This window comes from Aquarana catesbeiana, linkage group LG02 (genome assembly GCF_042186555.1).
Source record: "Aquarana catesbeiana isolate 2022-GZ linkage group LG02, ASM4218655v1, whole genome shotgun sequence".
NCBI classification, from domain to species: domain Eukaryota; kingdom Metazoa; phylum Chordata; class Amphibia; order Anura; family Ranidae; genus Aquarana; species Aquarana catesbeiana.
The window spans coordinates 125,389,800-125,406,007 of NC_133325.1; the positions used below are offsets into that span (position 1 = coordinate 125,389,800).

General features: G+C 43.6%; 1 protein-coding gene across 4 annotated transcripts in view; it reads right to left on the bottom strand.

The window, feature by feature from the left end:
* The window catches only part of SGCG (sarcoglycan gamma), a 678,395-nt gene that overhangs the window by 12,892 nt on the left and 649,295 nt on the right, over positions 1-16,208 (bottom strand). The gene's annotated exons all lie outside the window — the stretch shown is intronic.

Genomic DNA, 16,208 nt, shown 5'->3' on the forward strand with positions numbered 1-16,208 from the left:
AGATAGTCCAATTCCAAGTTATTTCCTCACCTAAGTTTCCGCTGGTTATTGGTTATCCTTGGTTACAGAGGCACAACCCCTCTTTTGATTGGCTCTGTGCTGAGGTTCTCTCCTGGTCACCACAATGCAGTGAGACATGCTTCCAGAAGGTAGCCAAGGTCCTGTGCACCTCTTCTCTCCTCTCTGCTGGAGGAGTACCATGATTTTAGCTATGTCTTTGGCAAAGGTCAAGCCGGTAGTTTGCCTCCACACTGGCCGTATGATTGTGCAATTGACCTTCCACCTGGTGCCATACCCCCTCGTGGCAGGGTTAACCCTTTGTAGATCTTGGAGGATAAGGCCTTGGAGGAGTACGTTGCAGATGCACTTTCTCGAGGTTTCATCTGCAAAACCACGTCTCCTGCTGCTGCTGGTTTCTTCTTTGTGAAGAAGAAGAGTGGTGAACTGAGACCTTGTATTGATTATAGGGGTCTCAATCATTTCACGATTAAGAATGCCTATACGATTCCATTGATTACGGAGTTATTTGACCGCCTCAAGGGAGCAACGGTTTTCATGAAGCTTGATTTGAGAGGGGCATACAATCTCATGAGGATTAAGGAAGGCGACGAGTGGAAAACTGCATTTAATACCAGAACAGGCCATCATGAGTACCTCGTAATGCCTTTTGCCTTTGTAACGCCCTGGCAGTTTTCCAGGAATTTATTAACGATGTCCTCCGAGATTTGTTGCAGTTATGTGTGGTGGTTTATCTCGATGATATCCTTGTCATTTCCACTGCTGGTTTTTCAATGGACCCAGAGAAACTTTTGGTGGTCCTGCAGTGGCCCCGACCCATGGGTTTACGTCCTCTGCAGCATTTCCTGGGCTTTGCCAACTATTATTGGAAATTTATTCATAACTTCACATCTCTGGTCAAGCCCCTGACTGATATGACCAAAAAGGTAACCCACAGAGTTGGTCTCCAGAGTCCATTAAGGCCTTTGAGAGTCTCAAGGCTGCCTTTGTTTCTGCTCCTGTGTTGGCACATCCTGATCCTATGTTACCGTTTATCCTTGAGGTCGATGCTTCTGAGACTGGTTTTGGCACCCTTCTGTTTCAACGTCCTACCTCTGAGAGCGCTATGCATTGTTGTGGCTACTTTTCCAAGAAATTGTAACCTGTGGGAGTGCAATTATGAGATTGCTGACAGAGAGTTGTTCATTGGTGACAGAGGTGATCATTTTAGCACTGAATGAATGGAGACATCTCCTCGAAGGTACCACTGTGCTGGTTCTCATTCTTACTGACCATAAGAATCTCACATTCTTGTCTGAGGTTAAACGCCTCTCTCCCAGATGGGCGCGATGGGCTCTTTTCTTGTCAAGTTTCATTTACATTGTCTCATTCTTACCTGGTACAAAGAATGTAAGGGCTGACGCCTTGTCACGACAATTTTCCTCCACTTCCATGTTGGAGTCGGTTGCAGTTCCTAAGATTCCTCCTGATCGTATTCTGGGTATGGTTTGCAACAGTCTCACTTCTCCTTGACAAAATTCTTGCTGCTCAGGTCCATGCTCCTCCTAAGAAACCTTGTGACTGCTGCTTTGTCCCAGAGAGTCTCCGTACTGCCGTGCTCCAGAATTACCATTCTCCCAAGGCAGCTGGCCACCCTGGGAAGAATCAACTCGTTTGGGCCATTTCCCAACAATTCTGGTGGCTTAGTCTACGTGCTGATGTAACTGCTTTCGTAGCTGCCTGTTCCGTGTGTGCTCCAAGATTCCACGACACCTTCCAGTGGGCCTCCTACAACCCATACCCAATGGAGAGAGGCCCTGGACCCACCTGTCTATGGATTAAATTGTGAAGTTACTCAACTCCCAGGGCAACACAGTTATCCTTATGGTGGTTGACCGATTCTCTAAGATGTGTCATTGTATTCCACTTAAGAAGTTGCCCACTTCTAAGGAACTGGCTTCCATTTTTGCTTGGTAGATCTTTTGCTTACATGGGCTACCCAAGGTGATTCAGAAGAAAATAGAATCATGCTAAAACTATAAGCAATCAATAATTGATAATTGCATAAATTCAGAATCAATATAAAGTCTACCAGTGCTCAAATATTGGTAAATTCCATCCATATATGCGATGGCGTCTCCAACCGCTGACAAATTATGTGCTGAATCCACCACCAGATAGAAGAAATCACTTCTTACTAGCTTCCTATGATCCCCCATTACAGAGGATCAAAGCAAACATTTGTAGTCTAAACACAGCCTGGCTCCCACTCACAGTATGCACGCTCAGTTATCCTCAAACCGCCTCTCATAGACTCAAACCAGTGGATGGATGAATGTGGTACATAAAAGATAAAGGCTCCAAATAATGTAAAACCTTTTACATTTATTAAACTTAAAAACAAAGTATTGCACTTACAAAATTTAGCGTCAGTATAAGCCTTAAGTCTGATGTGTCGGCCGGCGCACAGACAGACCCGTCCTTCCGGGATACAAGATGTAAACACGAGGTGATGTCAGCACATCACTCCGCCCTACGTGTTTCATTAGAGATGAGGTCGTACAGGGGCACGGGCGGAGTGCTGCGTCACCTCCCTTTATACAAAACATAGCTAACCAGTAGGGATGAGCTTCAAGTTCGAGGCGAACTCATGTTCGACTCGAACATCGGCTGTTCGCAAATTCGCCGAACAGCGAACAATTTGGGGTGTTCGCGGCAAATTCGAATGCCGCGAAACACCCTTTAAAAGTCTATGGGAGAAATCAAAAGTGCTAATTTTAAAGGCTTATATGCATGGTATTGTCATAAAAAGTGTTTGGGGACCTGGGTCCTGCCTCAGGGGACATGTACCAATGCAAAAAAAAGTTTTAAAAACGGCCGTTTTTTCGGGAGCAGTGATTTTAATAATGCTTAAAGTGAAACAATAAAAGTGTAATATCCCTTTAAATTTCATACCTGGGGGGTGTCTATAGTATGCCTGTAAAGGGGCGCATGTTTCCCGTGTTTAGAACAGTCTGACAGCAAAATGACATTTCAAAGGAAAAAAAGTCATTTAAAACTACTCGCGGCTATTAATGCATTGCCGGTCCGACAATACACATAGAAGTTCATTGATAAAAACGGCATGGGAATTCCCCACAGGGGAACCCCGAACCAAAATTTAAAAAAAAATATGATGTGGGGGTCCCCCTAAATTCCATACCAGGTCCTTCAGGTCTGGTATGGATATTAAGGGGAACCCCGGCCAAAATTAAAAAAAAAAAAAAAAAATGACATGGGGGTCCCCCTAAATTCCATATTAGGCCCTTCAGGTCTGGTATGGATATTAAGGGGAACCCCGTGCCAAAATTAAAAAAAAAAAAGGCGTGGGGTCCCCCCAAAAATCCATACCAGACCCTTATCCGAGCACGCAACCTGCCAGGCCGCAGGAAAAGAGGGGGGATGAGAGAGCGCCCCCCCTTCTGAACCATACCAGGCCACATGCCCTCAACATTGGGAGGGTGCTTTGGGGTAGCCCCCCCAAAACACCTTGTCCCCATGTTGATGAGGACAAAGGCCTCATCCCCACAACCCTGGCCGGTGGTTGTGGGGGTCTGCGGGCGGGGGGCTTATCGGAATCTGGAAGCCCCCTTTAGCAAGGGGACCCCCAGATCCCGGCCCTCCCCCGTGTGAAATGGTAAGGGGGTACAAAAGTACCCCTACCATTTCACTAAAAAACTGTCAAAAATGTTAAAAATGACAAGAGACAGTTTTTGACAATTCCTTTATTTAAATGCTTCTTATTTCTTTCTTCTATCTTCCTTCATCTTCTTCTTCTTCTGGTTCTTCTGGTTCTTCCTCCGGTGTTCTCGTCCAGCATCTCCTCCACGGCATCTTCTTCCCTTCTTCTCCTTGGGCCGTTCCGCATCCATGGCATGGAGGGAGGCTCCCGCTCTTCTCTTCATCTTCTTTTCGGGCCGCTCCGCATCCATGCTGGCATGGAGGGAGGCTCCCGCTGTGTGACGCTTCTCCTCTTCTTAAATAACGGGGGGCGGGGTCACCCGGTGACCCTGCCCCCACTGATGCACGGCGGCTTGACGGGACTTCCCTGTGGCATCACAGGGAATGCCATAGGGAAGTCCCGTCAAGTCACCGTGCATCAGAGGGGGGCGGGGTCACTGGGTGGCCCCGCCCCCATTATTTAAGAACCGTCAGAAGAGGAGAAGCGCCACACAGCGGGAGCCTCCCTCCATGCCACCATGGATGCGGAGCGGCCTGGAGAAGAAGATGAAGAAGAGAAGATGAAGAAGAGACGAAGATGAAGAAGAGAAGATGAAGAGAAGAGCGGGAGCCTCCCTCCATGCCATCATGGATGCGGAGCAGCCCGAGGAGAAGAAGGGAAGAAGATGCCGTGAAGGAGATGCTGGACGAGAACACCAGAGGAAGAACCAGAAGAGCCAGAAGAACCAGAAGAAGAAGATGGAGGAAGAAACCGAAGGAAGATAGAAGATAGAAGAAAGAAGAAAGAAGAAGCATTTAAATAAAGGAATTGTCAAAAACCGTCTCTTGTCATTTTTAACATTTTTGACAGTTTTTTAGTGAAATGGTAGGGGTACTTTTGTACCGCCTTACCATTTCACACAGGGGGGAGGGCCGGGATCTGGGGGTCCCCTTGTTAAAGGGGGCTTCCAGATTCCGATAAGCCCCCCACCCGCAGACCCCCACAACCACCAGCCAAGGTTGTGGGGATGAGGCCCTTGTCCTCATCAACATGGGGACAAGGTGTTTTGGGGGGGCTACCCCAAAGCACCCTCCCAATGTTGAGGGCATGTGGCCTGGTATGGTTCAGGAGGGGGGGCGCTCTCTTGTCCCCCCCTCTTTTCCTGCGGCCTGCCAGGTTGCATGCTCGGATAAGGGTCTGGTATGGATTTTTGGGGGGACCCCACGCCGTTTTTTTTTTTTTTTTATTTTGGTGTGGGGTTCCCCTGTGGGGAATTCCCATGCCGTTTTTATCAATGAACTTCTATGTGTATTGTTGGACCGGCAATGCATTAATAGCCGCGAGTAGTTTTAAATGACTTTTTTTCCTTTGAAATGTCATTTTGCTGTCAGACTGTTCTAAACACGGGAAATATGCGCCCCTTTACAGGCATACTATAGACAACCCCCAGGTACGAAATTTAAAGGGATATTATACTTTTATTGTTTCACTTTAAGCATTATTAAAATCACTGCTCCCGAAAAAACGGCCCTTTTTAAAACTTTTTTTTGCATTGATACATGTCCCCTGGGGCAGGACCCAGGTCCCCAAACACTTTTTATGACAATAACTTGCATATAAGCCTTTAAAATTAGCACTTTTGATTATTCATGTTCGTGTCCCATAGACTTTAACAGTGTTCGCGTGTTCGAACAAATTTTCCTCCTGTTCGCATGTTCTGGTGCAAACCGAACAGGGGGGTGTTCGGCTCATCCCTACTAATCAGGCCTCGTTCTGAGCCGCGATTCACCAAACGGACAAGTGCGGTAGCATGAAAATGGTCTCTTGTAAAAATACCTATCACGCTATCGAGCCAGGTAACAATAATTTATCCAATTTGAAACAATCATACATATGAAGTACAAAGAAGGACCACTACTAATCTTAAATCTCCCAAGTATTTATTTTGTGACCTGTCAACAATAACTAGAACACAAAAAGGAGATACATAAATGGGATGATCATCCTTCCGACTAAATAATCTAGATCTAATGCTTATGCTAGTAACATGGTCAAAACTTCAGCATAAAGACATCTAGTGGGCAATAAATGAATTACCATTTACTTGCAAAATTAATTTAAAAGTTCTTATTTGGAAAACTATAGTGCCAACTTAGGAAAATCAGGAAATGATCCCAGACTTCCCCGCATTACCGTCCGACACTATTACAAAAAAGTTTGTAATTTATAGCTACAGATTATTGGTCCTGGGTAAAAATAGGCTCAAAACCAGGTGCTAACAATAACCTACACAACTACTAATAAAACATAAATATAGTTACATAGTTACATAGTAGGTGAGGTTGAAAAAAGACACAAGTCCATCAAGTCCAACCTATGTGTGTGATTATGTGTCAGTATTTCATTACATATCCCTGTATGTTGCGGTCATTCAGGTGATTATCTAATAGTTTCTTGAAGCTTTCAATGCTCCCCGCTGAGACCACCGCCTGTGGAAGGGAATTCCACATCCTTGCCGCTCTTACAGTAAAGAACCCTCTACGTAGTTTAAGGTTAAACCTCTTTTCTTCTAATTGTAATGAGTGGCCACGAGTCTTATTAAACTCTCTTCTGCGAAAAAGTTTTATCCCAATTGTGGGGTCACCAGTACAGTATTTGTAAATTGAAATCATATCCCCTCTCAAGCGTCTCTTCTCCAGAGAGAATAAGTTCAGTGCTCGCAACCTTTCCTCATAACTAAGATCCTCCAGACCCTTTATTAGCTTTGTTGCCCTTCTTTGTACTCGCTCCATTTCCAGTACATCCCTCCTGAGGACTGGTGCCCAGAACTGGACAGCATACTCCAGGTGCGGCCGGACCAGAGTCTTGTAGAGCGGGAGAATTATCGTTTTATCTCTGGAGTTGATCCCCCTTTTAATGCATGCCAATATTCTGTTTGCTTTATTAGCAGCAGCTTGGCATTGCATAAAGATAATAATAAATTAATAAAAATTATTATTATTAAAAATCTAGATTCTTCTCTGGGAAAACTAATCAACCAAATATGACATTACCACCCCCCATCCTACTTCATTAACTATCTGATCATGTATTTGCCACCCCCAAAAAATAGGTGTTCATATGACAACCCATTACAGCAATGAATTCTTTATAATAGTACATATCCATTCATAGGCCATAATTGCAATACCAAGGTCATGCTAAATGTTCAATATGCCACATTTAACTAGATGTGAAATTTATGTTAAGAATTACTGATAAATGCATTGACGTCGGTGTCCACATTAAGGCCAAAGGGGACATAAGTCCTGAGTCTATATATCCAGGCCAGTTCTTGTTTAGAGATCTCTCCAAACAGGGAACTCCCTCTCCAGTGGGGTCTATATTTGTCAATCCCCACAAAGAGTGTATCTGAAGGGTTTCTATTATGCACCAAGTCATATTGTGTGAACACTGAATGGTTTTTAAAACCCTTTCTGATACTGTTGATGTGCTTGTTCAACTGTACTTAAAGAGCCCTCTTGTTTCTACCTACATACAGTAGCCCACAAAGGCACTAGATAAGATAGACCACGCCCTCTGATGAACAAGTAATGAATGGCTCTATCTCAAAAGTCTGAGAAGTACTTGTAGATACAAAACTACAGATTTTTCTATCTTGACATTAATTGAGGGAACAGACCTGGCATTTCTTGCAGCGATAATAGCCTGTGAGATTCTGAAAGAAACATCTAATGCTGAATACTGGGGGCAATCCTATCCCTCAATGAGGATGCTCCTTTAAAAACTACTTGTGGTCTATTAGGTAAGATCATGCTTAAAACCTGATCACTACCCAATAGATGCCAGTGTTTTTGGATTAGTTTTTAATGCTTCGATGCGGCACAGAAAACGTTGTAATAAAAGGTAAAGACATTTTCATATCTACTGTATTACGCTCTTTCTCTGCTAATAGTGATGTTCTATCCACCTCACGTATGGATTTTATAGCATTAGCTAACAGTCCTGGATCGTATCCCTTTTCTACAAACCTACTAGAAAGGACAGCTGCCTGATTATCAAAAACATCCACTCCAGTACAATTGTGCCTAAGGCGCATGACTTGACCCTGGGGTACAGCTCTTAGCCAAGGTTCTAATGGCAGCTGTCCAGAGGAATGTATGAGTTTCTGTCAGTAGGCTTGATAAAAGTAGATGTGATAAACATCTCCTCTTTCACTGAGATTTTAAGATCGAGGAAATTAATTTCCTTCAAAGTTGGATGGGGAATAATAGTATATAATGAGGTTACATCTGCTCTAACTAGCCATGACCCCTTTTTAGGAGTGATTCCAGACAGCAGATTAATGACATGTTTGGTGTCCTTAATATATGATGGAACCTTTTGCACCAGGGGCAGGGGTAAGGGTATCAAGCTCAACAAAAATTGGACCTTAGGCACTGGTGGTAATGGCCTGAAACAAAAATGTTCTTAGAAGCTATCAACATGAACATTGAGGAGGAATAGGATAGTCACTCAGCATAACAGGATAGTCACTCAGCATAGGCAGTCTTTAAGGGATCTCACATTCATAGAAAAATTAACCGGTTACATTTTGGATCACCAGCTACATGCTTGGTAGCTGGTGATCCAAGACTGATTCATTTTTATGAAGGTGAATCAGTGCGCCTGAGTCTGTGGACAGGCGCACTCTGTGATCAGTTACAAAGCCTCCAGCAGCACTGAATGTGCGTTCAGAAAGAAAGCTGTATGCAGGACAGGCCAGTAGCTCAATTGCATATTGTGCAAGCTCTGGCCAGTGATCCATCCTCAAGACCCAGTAACCCAGTGGATTTTCGGTTTGAAAGGTCTCCAAGTCTGATCTTGCCCCTAGGTATTCCTGCACCATGTAAATCAGACGCTAGCGATGGTTGCTGGAACCGATCAGACCTTGGGGCTGCGGACTAAAGAATTGTCTGAACGCATCGGTCAGACGGCCACTTTCTCCACCGCTCCTTCTGTGACTGACCAGGAGTTGCTGACCGAAGCCTCAGCAACACGTTGTCCAGGAGTACCAGGAAATTGAACCTTGTAACGTGGATCAAGAAGGGTTGCCAGCCAGTAATGATCCCTCTCCTTGATACCACGAATCCGAGGGTCCTTTCGCAGGCTTTACAGGATCAGGGAGGACATGCAGCGAAGGTTTGCTGAGGCATTCGATCTGCAGTCCTCTGGGTCATTAAGGATGACATGATCCACAGCCACCTCCTCCCAGCCACGTACAAGTCCATGGGTTTCTGGGGACTGAAAACGATCCCTTGAAGACTGCTGCTGATGCTGAGTGCTAGGCTCTACCTCCATGCTGACACAATACTCATCCTCCTCCTCCTCTTCCCGTGTGATCGGCGGGCCCGCAGGAATACTGTCTGGATAAAGGGGGCCTTGAGAGGTAAGGAAGTCCTCCTCTTCCTCCCTCTGTTCTGCTTCAAGTGCCCTGTCCATTATTTCACGAAGTGTGTGCCCCAACAGGAAGATGAGGGACAGTATCACTGATGCATGCACTGTCACTGCTCACCATCCTCGTGGCCTCCTCAAATGGTGACAGGATAGTGCCATGCATCCTTGATCAGTAGCCCCTGGCGTGGCGAAAAAAAGCCAAGCTCCCCTGACCCTGTCCTGGTGCCATACTCGCACAGGTACTCATTGATGGCCCTCTGCTGCGTGTGCAGCTGCTGCAGCATTGCCAACGTTGAGTTCCACCTGGTGGGCATGTTACAAATGAGGCAATTCTTGGGCAGGTTGCATTCCTTTTGAAGGTCAGCCAGCCGAGCACTGGCATTATATGACCGGCGGAAATGCCCACAGACTTTCCTGGCCTGCCTCAGGAGATCCTGTAAGCCCGGGTACCTGCACAAGAACCGCTGCACCACCAAATTAAGGATGTGAGCCATGGGGATAACCCACCTACCAAGGCTCATTACGCTCCAGCTGCCCGTTCGTATACCCAATTTTGAACAAGTCATTCTGGGGACTCCGCAGGGTCGTCCCCTCATTTGGGGGCCTTTGCGGAGCTATTTCTGAAGCCGGGGGACAACCATCATATCTGCTAGTTGGCCAATCGATGGCCACTGTGATTTTATCAAAAGTATTTTTTCTTTTTATTCAATACAAAACTTTGCGCATGTCCACATCTTATGCACTTGTTTTCAGTCTTAAAGGACTATCTTACTGAATGTATCTTCCACATACATAATATTTCTCTCTGCAATACGCCTCTGAAGAAGGAACACCGTCCTGAAACATGTCAGGCTTCTAGAGAAACATGTGTCTATAGATGGAAGTACGGTATGCAATAATCATATGAAAGAAAATCCATTGCATAAGCACTTTTGTAGAGATTTATGTCTAGTATATCTTGTTTTGATGTTTTTTAATAATAAATAAATAAAATTAAAAAAATTTTAAAAAAAAATTTTTTTTACTTAAATGTAATCGTCCCGTTCGCCTATAAAGTCCCACTGTACTGGGGGATACATAAGTTCCCTATTTTTAGGGTCTTTTCCTATGCACCTACTTGGGATGTTGGCAACATGTTGAAGGCAATATAGTTGACCTTCGGTGGTTCACTTTACTATATATAGTATATATATTTTATGCACTGCAGATCACTAACTCGCTTGCCTGCCTGCAAGTATATTTGAAAACGTACACCAGGAATGGCCTGCAGTCAGATATAGGCTTGGCTAGACTAGAATGCAGTAGATATATATGTAGGAGACTGTATATATATTTTATGCACTGCAGATCACTGAATCACCTGCCTGCCTGAAAGTATATTTGAAAATGTACACCAGGAATGGCCTGCAGTCAGATATAGGCTTGGCTAGACTAGAATGCAGTGGATATATATATGTAGGAGACTGTATATGTAACAAGCCCCTGCTCGCTCGGTTCCACTCTCCTGACACTCCTCTGCAGCTATAGAATCCAGACTGCAGATCGCAACGTCTGATGGTTCGGTCATCCGATGCTCCGGGACTAGAACTACAGCTATGTGCCCTTCTAATCCAGTTGTATAGCTCAGAACAAACACCAGGCAGGCTGTATGTAAGTTCAACCAGGAATCTCATTTATTGAAAAATACAGGCTCTTTTATACAATAAAAGAGGAGGTGCGTACCTCCGGCTCATATTACTCTGAACATACACCTGTGACCAGAAACCTAATTAACATGGGCTAATTAACTAATCCCTTTAGACAGCCTAGATGACTCAGACATGACCTTTAGGCCAGACTGGCCGTCTTGTAGCTCAGAAAACCCAATCAACATTATCACAATAGCAGAGTTAATTAACACAAACAACAATGGGGATCTAATGACTCTTAGATCCCATACTAGAGACTTATTTACAATACACATTCTAGCAGGCAACAGACAGGTGGCTGGAATTGACATCAGCATCTCCTAACAGTATTTGTCCCAGCATTATGAATCAGCCACTATTCCTAATATGGCAAATTCAGGGTTCCCAGAGTCTGTGTGTCCTGGGGGACCAGGACCCGAATCCACAGTAATACCACCTCAAGGGTCCCCAGGCATACAGCTCACAAAGAGCACCGTTCCACCAAATGCCAGGGCCCACGATCGATCGGCAAGAGGCTAGCATTCAGTCCCCTCCAAAAGTCTCTCTCCCGGCTAGGTCTGTCACAGTATATATATATATATATATATATATATATATATTTTATGCACTGCAGCTCACTGAATCGCCTGCCTGCCAGAAGTATATTAGAAACAGTACACCAGGAATAGCCTGCAGTGAGATATAGCTAAACTGTATGCAGTGGATATATATATATATATATATATATATATATATATATATATATATATATATATATATATATTAAATACACTACAGCTAACTGAATCACCTGCCTCCCAGTATTCAGGATCCTCCGAAGAAGAACAGATGTTTCTTTCAGAATCTCACAGGCTATTATCGCCGCAAGAAATGCCAGGTCTGTTCCCTCAATAAATGTCAAGATAGAAAAATCTGTAGTTTTGTATCTACAAGTACTTCTCAAGCTTTTGAGATAGAGCCATTCATTACTTGTTCATCAGAGGGCGTGGTCTATCTTATCCAGTGCCATTGCGGGCTACAGTATGTAGGTAGAACTAAGAGGGCTCTTCATGTATGGTTGAACGAGCACATCAACAATATTAGAAAGGGTTTTAAAAACCATTCACTGTCCAGACATTATGACTTTGTGCATAATAGAAACCCTTCAGATACACTCTTTGTGACAAATATAGACCCCACTGGAGAGGGAGTTCCCTGGTTAGAGAGATCTCTAAACAAGAAATGGCCTGGATATACAGACTCAGGACGTATGTCCCCTTTGGCCTTAATGTGGACACCGACATTAATGCATTTATCAGTAATTCTTAACATAAATTTCACATCTAGTTAGATGTGGCGTATTGAACATTTAGGATGACCTCGGTATTGCCATTATGGCCTATGAATGGATATGTACTATTATAGAAAATTCATTGCTGTAATGGGTTGTCATATGAACACCTATTTTTTGGGGGTGGCAAATACATGGTCAGATAGTGAATGAAGTAGGATGGGGGTGGTAATGTCATATTTGGTTGATTCGTTTTCCCAGAGAAGAATCTAGATTTTTAATAATAATAATCATTTTTATTAAATTATTATTATGTTTATTTTTTATTAGTAGTTGTATAGGTTATTGTTAGCACCTGGTTTTGAGCCACTTTTTACCCAAGACCAATAATCCGTAGCTATAAATTACAAACTTTTTTGTAATAGTGTCGGACAGTAACGCATGGAAGACTGGGATCATTTCCTGGTTTTCCTAAGTTGGCACTATAGTTTTCCGAATAAGAACTTTTAAATTAATTTTGCAAGTAAATGGTGATTCATTTCTTTCCCACTAGATGTCATTATGCTGAAGTTTTGACCATGTTACCAGCATAAGCATTAGATCTAATTTCCGGTTCATTTAGTCGGAAGGATGATCTTTCCATTTATGTATCTCCTTTTTGTGTTCTAGTTATTGTTGACAGGTCACAAAATAAATACTTGGGAGATTTAAGATTAGTAGTAGTCCTTCTTTGTACATGATTGTTTCAAATTGGATAAATTATTGTTACTGGGCCCGATAGCGTGATAGATATTTTTAAAAGAGACCATTTTCATGCTACCGTGCATGTCCGTTTGGTGAATCGCGGCTCAGAACGAGGCCTGGTTAGCTATGTTTTGCATAAAGGGAGGTGACGCAGCGCGCCACCCATGCCCCTGGACGACGTCATCTCTGATGAAACGCGTAGGACAGAGCGATGTGCTGATGTCACCTCGTGTTTACATCTCATAACCGGGAGGAAGGGTCTGCCTGTGCGCTGGCCGGCACATCAGACTTGAGGCCTATACTGATTCTAAATTTTGTAGGTGCAATACTTTGTTTTTAAGTTTAATAAATGTAAAAGGTTTTACACTGTTTGGAGCCTTTATCTTTTATGTACAACATCCATCCACTGGTCTGAGTCTACGAGAGGCGGTTTGAGGACAACCCAGCGTGCATACTGTGAGTGGGAGCCAGGCTGTGTTTAGACAACAAATGTTTGCTTTGATCCTCTGCAACAGGGGATCATAGGAAGCTGGTAAGAAGTGATTTCTTCTATTTGGTGGTGGATTCAGCACATAATTTGTCAGCAGTTGGAGACGCCATCGCATATATGGATGGACTTTACCAATATCTGAGCAATGGTGGACTTTATATTAATTCTAGTTTTAGCGCAATTCTATTTTCTTCTGATTTATTCCTACTGTGTTTGTGTTATACAGGAGAATTGCAGCTTGCATCATATTATAAAATTTGGGTTTTTTATCCTATTAGTGCAGTTTCTCCACCTTTTTTATTTACCCAAACTGGGTAGTCAGTTTGTAACCTGGTTCTGGCGAGCCTTTTGTGCACAGTTGGGAATTCAGCTTGCTTTTTCCTCTGCGTATCACCCGCAATCTAATGGGGCCACAGAACGAGCCAATCAGTCCTTGGAGAAATTCCTATGTTGCTATATTTCTGACCATCATAACAACTGGTCAGACCTATTACCATGGGCAGAGTTTGCTCACAACAGTGCCTTGAATTCTGCTTCCCGATTGTCCTCGTTTATGGCGAATTATGGCTTCCAACCTTCCTTGTTGCCTGACTCGTTTGTTCCGCAGAGTATTCCTGCGTTAGGGGAGCAGCTCCGTGGTCTTTGTTCCACTTGGGTACAAGTCCAGGAGGCTTTGCGTCATGCTAATGATAGGTACAGACCCCATGCTGACCGCAGACGCCTGCCTGCACCTTCCTACCAGGTTGGGGACAGGGTCTGGCTGTCATCTCGCAACCTCGTGTTCCCTCACTGAAGTTCGCACCTCGGTTTATTGGACCTTTCTGTATTCTTCGCAGGATAAACCCAGTGGCTTACGCATGAGACCTTCCTTTTAATATGCGTATGTCAAATGTATTTAATGTCTCCTTATTAAAACCTTTGGTCTGCAACCGCTTTAAAACTTAGGTGCCACGTCTTCACCTTGTTGAGAACCATGAGGAGTATGAAGTACAGTCCCTTATTGACTCCCGTAGGTTCCGTGGGTGCATACAGTACCTGGTACATTGGAAAGGGTACGGTCCGGAGGAACGGGTCTCATCCTCGGACATACATGCCCCTGTCCTCCTCCCTGATTTCCAGAGGCATTTTCCCCTCAAGCCTGGTGGTCCTCCGAGGGGGAGGGGTCATTGAGGAGAGGGTACTGTTAGGGCTGGGCTCAGCCCTTCCTTCTCTGAGCTGGCCACTCAGCTGGCTGTCAGCTAATTGCCAGCTCCCATCTTTCCACAGTTACTCAGCTGTTGCTGATATCCTGCTCGTCAGTCCTGCCTACTTAAGCCCTCCAGTCCAGAGGAGCTCTGCCTTCGCCTTGGTCAACGTTCTCCTTCAATCCTGTCCAAGACTTGCTTTGCTGAGATCCCTTCTGGCTCCAGATCCTGGGGCATGACAATATCTATTCCACATGTAACACATAATATCATTGTAAATACAAATGCCATCTTACTGTGGGAGTGCTTTGCTTTTAACTTTTGTTGCATTTTAGTGTGACAATCATTGATTCCCTAGGCATAAATTGTGTGCATTGTCCCAATTCAAATGTCAGTGTTTTTTTCTTAGTAGACAAATTGAGACAATTCAATAAGGCACTTGTGACACATTTCTGGCAGTGTGTATGTAGTCGAAAGACTTTTGCCAAATTTGAGGAACCCCCACGACATTTTCATTGTTAATAGTGATGTGTGCAAAAAATTAAATCAATCCTTATTTTCTACACTTTTACTCTATGGCGCTTTTGTTATGACAAATTTAGTAAGAAATACTGCTGTGACTTCCAATGACAATTAACAAACTTTGAAAGATTATGCTCTGAGGATTACAGCCTCACTTTTTTATGCCCATTTATCCACCCCAATGGCTGAGGAATGCCCTACCTTTATCACTGCATGAGAACATGATCTGTCCACAACATTCTCAACCGAGCAAACTCCAAAAATATATCTGTTCTCATCATGAAATCATCTATCGGCTCCAGGATGTAAGATTGCAATTATAAAATACTCACACACTGGTACAGGACCACTGCCCTGATTCTTAAAATAATACCGTTGGCTCCAGATGGATGTTGGAGATGTGGACAGTGGGAGGGCACAAGACTCCACATCTTACTACCCTAAGCTCACAACTTTCCCCTAGAGCTAATTCACCAACCTTGCTTCAAAAGATTAACCAAACCATCATATTTGATCCTCCAAGACCTCCTGCTCTCTAGCCCCTTCATCACCGCCTCCCATGCTATCTGCCAGGGTTTCTCTAGACCCTCTTCCAATATGTGAAACTCCTTATCCTAATCTGTCTGGTTATCTTCTACTCTGTCCATCTTTGGCTAGTATAAATGGGTAAGATTTTCTCAGGAGGGTAAGGGGTCCATCCTGCTAAGACATTATCAAAAAGCTATGTCATTCTGGCAGTGTAGGAGTTATACCAGACTTATCAGTGTTTTTGGGTGTCAGTGTTTAAATATTTTTCTGTAGGTGGCAATATAACCCAAATATCTTGGAATCCTGTACCCCACAGTAAACAAGAAAGAAATGCCTGTTGACATGTTGAAAATTCAGTGAGCCCCTAACTTCCTGTTTGAACTGACATCACAGTGATTCTGCTGCACTGAAATCTTAAGCAGTGTTGTCAGCTCTGCCTAGTTCTTCTTTCTGAACTACAGAAAACCTTCCCTGTCATAATCTCTATAACATAAGGGTTAGGAGTTGATTTCTGGCAAGATTACAGGTATTTTTATTTACGTTACAGGGATGTATGTATACATTTTTTTATTTTGCCCAGTGTCATATACACTTTAGGTAAAAGTGTAAATCTCATAAATAACATCTATTTTTTTAAAATTTATCTTAA